At 46.9% G+C, this 8,735-nt stretch overlaps 1 pseudogene across 1 annotated transcript; it reads right to left on the bottom strand.

Moving 5' to 3' along the window:
- Positions 1–4,616: 4,616 nt before the first annotated feature.
- LOC104653835 lies at positions 4,617–6,387 on the bottom strand (annotated as a pseudogene). The gene has a single exon (XR_746731.2). The product of XR_746731.2 is annotated as a phosphoglycerate kinase 1 pseudogene (transcript).
- Between the last annotated feature and the right edge of the window lie 2,348 nt (positions 6,388–8,735).

Raw genomic sequence — 8,735 nt, 5'->3', positions numbered from 1 at the left:
CAGTGAGCCAAGATTGCACCACTGCATTCCAGCCTGGGCGACAGAGTGAGACTCCATCTCAAAAAACAAAAAGCGAAAAAGAAAGAGAAAGGAAAGAAAAGGCGGGAAGAAAAGAACGAAGGAAAATAAAAAGCAGCCGGGGAAACAGGAACAACATGACTGAAGAGGGGATACAGAGCAAGGGCAGTAAGTAGAGTGTGGCCCATCAGAGAAGGTTCTCAGACGAGTCTGGAACAGAATTGTAATACCTAAATCCCTCCACTGGGATTAGCCATCAGGAAAAGAATAAGGCATCCCAGAGAAGTAGTTCTCAAACTGTTGGGTCTTGGGAACCATTTACAGTGTTAGAAATTATAGAAGATCCTAAAAGCTTTGTTTACGTGGATTATATCTTTTAATATTTGCCATATGAGAAATTTTTTTGGCTGGGCGCGGTGGCTCACGCCTGTAATCCCAGCACTTTGGGAGGACGAGGCAGGTGGATCACGAGGTCAGGAGATCGAGACCATCCTGGGTAACACGGTGAAACCCCGTCTCTACTAAAAAAACAAAAAATTAGCCGGGCATGGTGGCAGGTGCCTGTAGTCCCAGCTACTCGGGAGGCTGAGGCAGGAGAATCGCTTGAACCCGGGAGATGGAGGTTGCAGTGAGCCCAGATTGCGCCACTGTACTCCAGCCAGAGTGAAAGGGCAATACTCTGCCCTTAAAAAAAAAAAAAAAAAAAAAAAAAAAAGCTTTCTAGCCTGTACTACAAAGGCAAAAAAATGGCATGTTTCTGTAGTCTCAGCTATTCCCAGCTTTTCTGGAGGCTGAGGCAAGACAATCACTTAGTTGAGGAGTTTGAGACCAGCCGGGGCAACATAATGGCATAATGGGATCCATCTCAAGGAAAAAAAAAGCTATCAAGCCATTAAAAAACATGGAGGAACCTTAAATTCATATTGCTAAGTGAAAGAAATCAATGTGGAAAGACTACAAACTATGATTCCATCTATATGACATACATACACATGTATATGACATATACATGTGTATGTATGTGTATGTATATGTATATATGTATTTTTTTGAGTCAAGGTCTTGCTATATTGCCCAAGATGATCTTAAACTCCTGGTCTCAAGCAATCCTCCTGCTTCAGCCTTCCAAAGTGCTGGGATTACAGGCATGAGGCACCGCGTTTGGCCCCAACTGTATGATATTCTGAAAAGGCTAAACTATGGAGACAATAAAAAGATCAGTGACTGCCAGGGAGGTAGAGTTGGGGGGAGGAAGGAATGGTAGGTGGAGCACAGGGGAGTTTTACAGAAGTGAAACTATTTTGTATGATGTTGTAATAGTGTCATGGTGGATACATGTCACACGTGTGGAAACCCATAGAATGTACAATGCAAAAAGTAAAGCCTAATGTAACTTACGGACTTTGTTAATTATAATGTATCAATATGGACTATGTTTTTTTTTTTTTTTTGAGACAGAGTTTCCCTCTTGTTGCCCAGGCTGGAGTGCAATGTCTTGGCTCACTGCAACCTCTGCCTCCCAGTTTAAAGCAATTCTCCTGCCTCAGCCTCCTGAGTAGCTGGGATTACAGGCATCCGCCTTCACACCCAGCTAATTTTTTGTATTTTTAGTGAAGACGGTTTTCACTATGTTGGCCAGGCTGGTCTTGAACTCCTGACCTCAGGCGATCCACTCGCCTCGGCCTCCCAAAGTGCTGGGATTACAGGCATGAGCCACCGCGCCTGGCTGGACTATGTTAATAGTATACCAATACTGGCTCATCAGTTGTAACAAATGTACCACACTAATGCAAAAGGTTAATAATAGGAGAAATGGGAGCCTGAAGGGGGATATGGGAACTCTCTGTACTTTCTTCTTCTTCTTTTTTTTTTTTTTTTGTTTTTGTTTTTGTTTTTGTTTTGAGACAGAGTCTCCCTCTGTTGCCTAGGCTGGAGGGGCAGTGTCGCAATCTTGACTCACTGCAGCCTTGACCTTCTGGGCTCAAGTGATCCTCCCACCTCAGCCTCCCAAGTAGATGGACTACAGGCGTGCATCACTGCGCCTGGCTAATTTTTTTTATTTTTTGTAGAGATGGGGTTTCACCATGTTGCCCAGCCTGGTCTCAAACTCCTGAGCTCAAGTGATCCTTCCTCCTTGGCTTCCGAAAGTGCTGGGATTAAAGGCGTAAGCCATTGCTCCCAGCCTGGAATTCTCTGTACTTTCTGCTCAATTTTTCTGTAAGCCTAAAATTGTCCCTCCAAAATAGTCTGTCAGTTAATTACTTAATTATTTATTTATTATTTATTTTGAGATGGAGTCTCGCTTTGTCGCCAGGCTGGAGTGCAGTGGCACAATCTTGGCTCACTGCAACCTCCGCTTCCCAGATTCAAATGATTCTCCTGCTTCAGCCTCCTGAGTAGCTGGGGCTACAGGCACGCACCACCACGCTCAGCTAATTTTTTTTTTTTTTTGAGACGGAGTCTTGCTCTGCCACCCAGGCTGGAGTGCAGTGGCCGGATCTCAGCTCACTGCAAGCTCCGCCTCCCGGGTTTACGCCATTCTCCTGCCTCAGCCTCCCGAGTAGCTGGGACTACAGGCGCCCGCCTCGTCGCCCGGCTAGTTTTTTGTATTTTTAAGTAGAGACAGGGTTTCACCGTATTAGCCAGGATGGTCTCGATCTCCTGACCTCGTGATCCGCCCGTCTCGGCCTCCCAAAGTGCTGGGATTACAGGCTTGAGCCACCGCGCCCGGCAATTTTTGTATTTTTAGTAAAGACAGGGTTTCACCATGTTGGCCAGGATGGTCTTGAGCTCTTAACCGTCGTGATCCACCCGCCTCAGCCTCCCAAAGTGCTGGAATTACAGGTGTGAGCCACCTCGCCCTGATCCGCCCACCTCAGCCTCCCAAAGTGCTAGGATTACAGGTGTGAGCCACCTCACCCGGCCTAGTCTGTTAATTTAAAAACAACCATAGGCTAGGCACAGTGGCTCACACCTGTAATCCCAGTACTTTGGGAGGCTGAGGAGGGAGGATTACTTGAGCTCAGGAGTTCGAGACCAGCCTGTGCAACATGATGACACCCCATCTCTACAAAAAATTACAAAAAATACAAAAAGTAGCCAGGTGCAGTGGTGCATGCCTGGAGTCCCAGCTACTTGGGAGGCTGAGGTGGGAGGACTGCTTGAGCTCGGGAGGTCGAGGCCACAGTGAGCTGCCACCGTGCCACTGCACTCCAGCCTGGACAATGGAGCAAGACCCTGTCTCAAAGAAAGAAAGAGAGAGAGAGGGCCGGGCGCGGTGGCTCAAGCCTGTAATCCCAGCACTTTGGGAGGCCGAGACGGGCGGATCACGAGGTCAGGAGATTGAGACCATCCTGGCTAACACGGTGAAACCCCGTCTCTACTAAAAAATACAAAAAACTAGCCGGGCGACGTGGCGGGCGCCTGTAGTCCCAGCTACTTGGGAGGCTGAGGCAGGAGAATGGCGTAAACCCAGGAGGCGGGGCTTGCAGTGAGCTGAGATCTGGCCTTTGCACTCCAGCCTGGGCGGCAGAGCGAGACTCCGTCTCAAAAAAAAAAAAAAAAAAAAAAAAAAAGAGAGAGAGAGAGGAAAAGAGAAAAAAAGAAAAGAAAAAAATAGGCTGTAATTGACTTACTGCTTGTATTCTTCTTCATCAAAGAATGCAATTGGACACTGTCTGCTTTTTTGGGTGTGTGCATCAAAGGGATACTTGAAAGTGAAAACAGTGAGAGAAATATTTTAAAATCATGTCTAATGAGGGTCTAGTATCCAGAATATGTAAAGAACTCCTGCAACTCAACAATGAAAAAGACAACCCAAATAAAAATAGGCAGAGGGGCTGGGCACAGTGGCTCACGCCCATAATCCCAAAACTTTGGGAGGCCAAGGTGGGAGGATCGCTTGAGGTCAGGAGTTTGAGACCAGCCTGTATGACATGGTGAAACCCCATCTCTACAAAAAAGTACAAAAAATTGGCTAGGTGTGGTGTCCACCCCTAGTTAATTTTTTGTACAAATCTGGTTTCTCCATGTTGCCCAGGCTGGTCTCAAACTCCTGATCTCAAGCAATCCTCCTGCCTTGGCCTCCCAAAGTGTTTGGATTATGAGCGTGAGCCACTGCACCAGGCCAAAGGTTAGTTTAATTGCACAAGTGCTTTTTCTTGACAAACCATGAGACAACTATTGTTTTTTTTTTTTTTTTTTTTTTTTTTTTTTTTTTTTTTGAGAGGGAGTCTCGCTGTGTCGCCCAGGCTGGAGTGCAGTGGCCGGATCTCAGCTCACTGCAAGCTCCGCCTCCCAGGTTTACGCCATTCTCCTGCCTCAGCCTCCCGAGTAGCTGGGACTACAGGCGCCCGCCACCTCGCCCGGCTAGTTTTTTGTATTTTTTAGTAGAGACGGGGTTTCACCGGGTTAGCCAGGATGGTCTCGATCTCCTGACCTCGTGATCCGCCCGTCTCGGCCTCCCAAAGTGCTGGGATTACAGGCTTGAGCCACCGCGCCCGGCCTGAGACAACTATTGTATGCAGAAGTGCTATAGGCATATTTCCCATTTCTTTTTTTTTTTTTTTTTTTTTTTTTTTTTTTTTTTTTTTTCACGGTTTCAGTGGACACTTTTATTGTTTATTTAATGGATCATCAATTTTGTCTCCCTACCTACAAATGGAATTTCATCTTGTTTCCATGCTGAGTAGTGAAACAGTGACAAAGCTAATCATAATAGCCTACATCAAAAGAGAACTAAGCTAACACAGCTCACTTGTTTTAACAAGCAAAATATATATATGCACTCTAGAATGCACAATGTCTAGTCACTAAGAAATTCAAATGGGATCTTGAAGAATGTAGGTAAATCCAGGGTGCAGTAAAGATGAGCTGAGATGCTGTGCAACTGTTTAAGGGTTCCTGGCATTGCATCTCTTGGCCACTAGCTGAACCTTGACATGGAAGGTTTTAGCTAATGCCAAGTGGAGTTGCAGAAAATGCTAAGTTGACTTAGGGGCTGTGCACAGGAACTAAAAGGCAGGAAAGTACTAAATATTGCTGAGAGCATCCACCCCAGGAAGGACTTTACCTTCCAGGAGTTCCAAACTGGCACCACCCCCAGTGCTCACATGGCTGACTTTATCCTCCGTGTTCCATTTGGCACAGCAAGTGGCAGTGTCGCCACCACCTATGATGGTGATGCAGCCCCTAGAAGTGGCTTTCACCACCTCATCCATGAGGGCTTTGGTTCCCCGGGCAAAAGCTTCCCATTCAAATACCCCCACAGGACCATTCCACACAATCTGCTTAGCCCGAGTGACAGCCTCAGCATACTTCTTGCTGCTTTCAGGACCACAGTCCAAGCCCATCCAGCCAGCAGGTATGCCAGAAGCCACAGTGGCTTGGCCAGTCTTGGCATTCTCATCAAACTTGTCAGCAGTGACAAAGTCAACAGGCAAGGTAATCTTCACACCATTCTTCTCAGCTTTGGACATTAGGTCTTTGACAATCTTGGCTCCCTCTTCATCAAACAGAGAAGTGCCAATCTCCATGTTGTTGAGCACCTTAAGGAAGGTAAAAGCCATTCCGCCACCAATAATCATCTCATTGACTTTGTCCAGCATATTATTGATCAACTGGATCTTGTCTGCAACTTTAGCTCCGCCCAGGATGGCCAGGAAAGGTCGCTCTGGGCTCTCCAAGGCCTTGGCAAAGTAGTTCAGCTCCTTCTTCATCAAAAATCCACCAGCCTTCTGTGGCAGATTGACTCCTACCATGGAGCTGTGGGCTCTGTGAGCAGTGCCAAAAGCATCATTGACGTAGACATCCCCTAGCTTGGAAAGTGAAGCTCGGAAAGCTTCTATTTTGGCTGGCTCGGCTTTAACCTTGTTCCCAGAAGCATCTTTACCCTTCCCTTCTTCCTCCACATGAAAGCGGAGGTTCTCCAGCAGGATGACAGACTCAGCAGCTGGGTTGGCACAGGCTTTCTCCACTTCTGGGCCTACACAGTCCTTCAAGAACAGAATATCCTTGCCCAGCAGAGACTTGAGTTCTACAGCAACTGGCTCTAAGGAGTACTTGTCAGGCATAGGGACACCATCAGGCCGGCCTAGGTGGCTCATAAGGACTACCGACTTGGCTCCATTGTCCAAGCAGAATTTGATGCTTGGGACAGCAGCCTTAATCCTCTGGTTGTTTGTTATCTGGTTGTTCTTCATAGGAACATTGAAGTCGACTCTCATAACGACCCGCTTCCCTTTAACATCCAGCTTGTCCAGCGTCAGCTTGTTAGAAAGCGACATTTTGGAAATACAGCTGGGAAGAGAGGTCGGTGATTCGGACAACCCGGGAGCCTGCTGCAGACTTGCGCCCATATTTCCCATTTCTTCACACAAAATATTAAAAAGACATGTACTGTAGGGTCAAGATTTAATACAATTAATAATTTGTACCGCTTCATCAAGGATTTTCTTTTTTTTTTTTTTTTGAGACCGAGTCTTACTATGTTACCAGGCTGGAGTGCAGTGGCATGATCTTGGCTCACTGCAACCTCCGACCCTGGTTCAAGTGATTCTCCTGCCTCAGCCTCCTGAGTAGCTGGGATTACAGGCATGCACCCACCACGCCCAGCTAATTTTTGTATTTTTAGTAGAGATGAGGTTTTACCATGTTGGCCAGGCTTGTCTTGAACTCCTGACCTCAGGCGATCCACCTGCCTCAGCCTCCCAAAGTGCTGGGATTACAGGTGTGAACCACCATGCCTGGTTTCATCAAGGACATTCTTAATATAAAGTGGCACTTTTAAAAGTTGCAAGTGCATGGCATTGAGGAATACAATGGCTACTACTACAATTTGATGCCATCGTCTTCATTTCTGCTTAGTTGCCAGCACTTTTACCCACCATTGCTTTTGCATCATCAGTACAAATGGCAGCCGTTAAAAAGGCAGGTACTATAGTAATTTTGTCTTTGAAGCTCCCAGGAGTTCCTAGGCCACACACCGAGAACTATTGTCCTAAAGGAAAAGAATGGCAGAGGTAGACACATAAAAGGGGCTATTGGTGCCAGACGGATTTATAGCAGGAGGAATCACCAGGCAAACTGTGTTCCTGCTGTTGAGGATATAGCTCACTTCTAGGTTATCCTAACAGGCAAGGCAGGTCAAGTCACTTTTTTTTTTTCTTTTTTTTTTTTTTGAGACCAAGTCTCACTCTGTTGCCCAGGCTGGAGTGCTGTGGCGTGATCTCGGCTCACTGCAACCTCTGCCTCCCGGGTTCAAGCAATTCTTCTGCCTCAGCCTCCTGAGTAGCTGGTATTACAGATGCCTGCCACCACGCCTAACCAGGCGTGATTTTTGTATTTTTAGTAGAGACGGGGTTTCACCATATTGACCAGGCTGGTCTAAAACTGCTGACTTCAAGTGATCCACCCGCCTTGGCTGCCCAAAGTGTTGGGATTACAGGCGTGAGCCACCATGCCTGGACCCATCTTTCTTTCTAGAGACAGGGTCTCACTATGTTGCCCAGGCTGGAGTACAGTGGCTATTCACAGGTGCAATCCCACTACTGATCAGCATGGGAGTTTTGACCTGCTCTGTTTCCCACATGGGCCAGTTCACCCCTCCTTAGGCAACCTGGTGGTTCCTTGCTCCCGGGAGGTCACTATAATAATGTTGAGCTTAGTGCAGATACCCGATGGGCATAGCACACTATATAACTCCTGAGCTCTAGTGATCCTCCTGCCCCAACCTCCCAAGTAGCTGAGACTACAGGCACCTGCCACCACACCTGGCTTTTTTTTTTTTTTTTTTTTTTTGAGACAGGTTCTCACTCTGTCACCCAGGCTGAGTGGCATGATCACAGCTCACTGCAGACGACATCCTGGGTTCAAGTGATCACCTTGCCTCAGCCTCCTGAGGAGCTGGGACTAGGCGTGCACCCCCATGCCCGGCTAATTTCTTGTATTTTGGAGAGACAATGTCTCACTATGTTGCCCATGCTGGTCTCAAACTCTTGAACACAAGTGATCCTCCCACCTTGGCCTCCCAAAGTGCTGGGATTATAGGCATGAGCCATTGCTCCCAGTCTGAGATGGATTTCTTTTTTTTTTTTTTGAGACGGAGTCTCGCTCTGTCGCCCAGGCTGGAGTGCAGTGGCCAGATCTCAGCTCACTGCAAGCTCCGCCTTCTGGATTCACGACATTCTCCTGCCTCAGCCTCCCGAGTAGCTGGGACTATAGGCGCCCGCCACGTCGCCCGGCTAGTTTTTTGTATTTTTTAGTAGAGACGGGGTTTCACCGTGTTAGCCAGGATGGTCTCGATCTCCTGACCTCGTGATCCGCCCGTCTCGGCCTCCCAAAGTGCTGGGATTACAGGCTTGAGCCACTGCGCCCGGCCTGAGATGGATTTCTTAATCCACTATCAAATACTGGCCCAAATGAATTCAGTTTGGCTTAGGAAATTTGTATCAACCCTTCTAGGACTACTCAGTATTAATGCTTCCATTAAGTTCAGCATATATGATCTGTTACGTGCTAAGGACTGAACAAGTTACAGAGAGGGAAAAATGACTAAATTGTAGCCTCTGTCCTCTAGGAATTAAAGGGTAAGGAAACAGATGATAATAATAAAAGAATTTAAAAATAATAGGATAGTAATAACAGTAATAGAATACAGAAAGTCATAAATACTGTTAAATGAGTGCTATGGGAGCATTGAGGAAGAAATGAATTACACT

The sequence above is a fragment of the Rhinopithecus roxellana genome, chromosome 17 (genome assembly GCF_007565055.1).
Source record: "Rhinopithecus roxellana isolate Shanxi Qingling chromosome 17, ASM756505v1, whole genome shotgun sequence".
Taxonomy (NCBI): Eukaryota; Metazoa; Chordata; class Mammalia; order Primates; family Cercopithecidae; genus Rhinopithecus; species Rhinopithecus roxellana.
The sequence above is the reverse complement of the archived record's forward strand: the minus strand, read 5'-3'. Positions and strand labels throughout refer to the sequence as shown.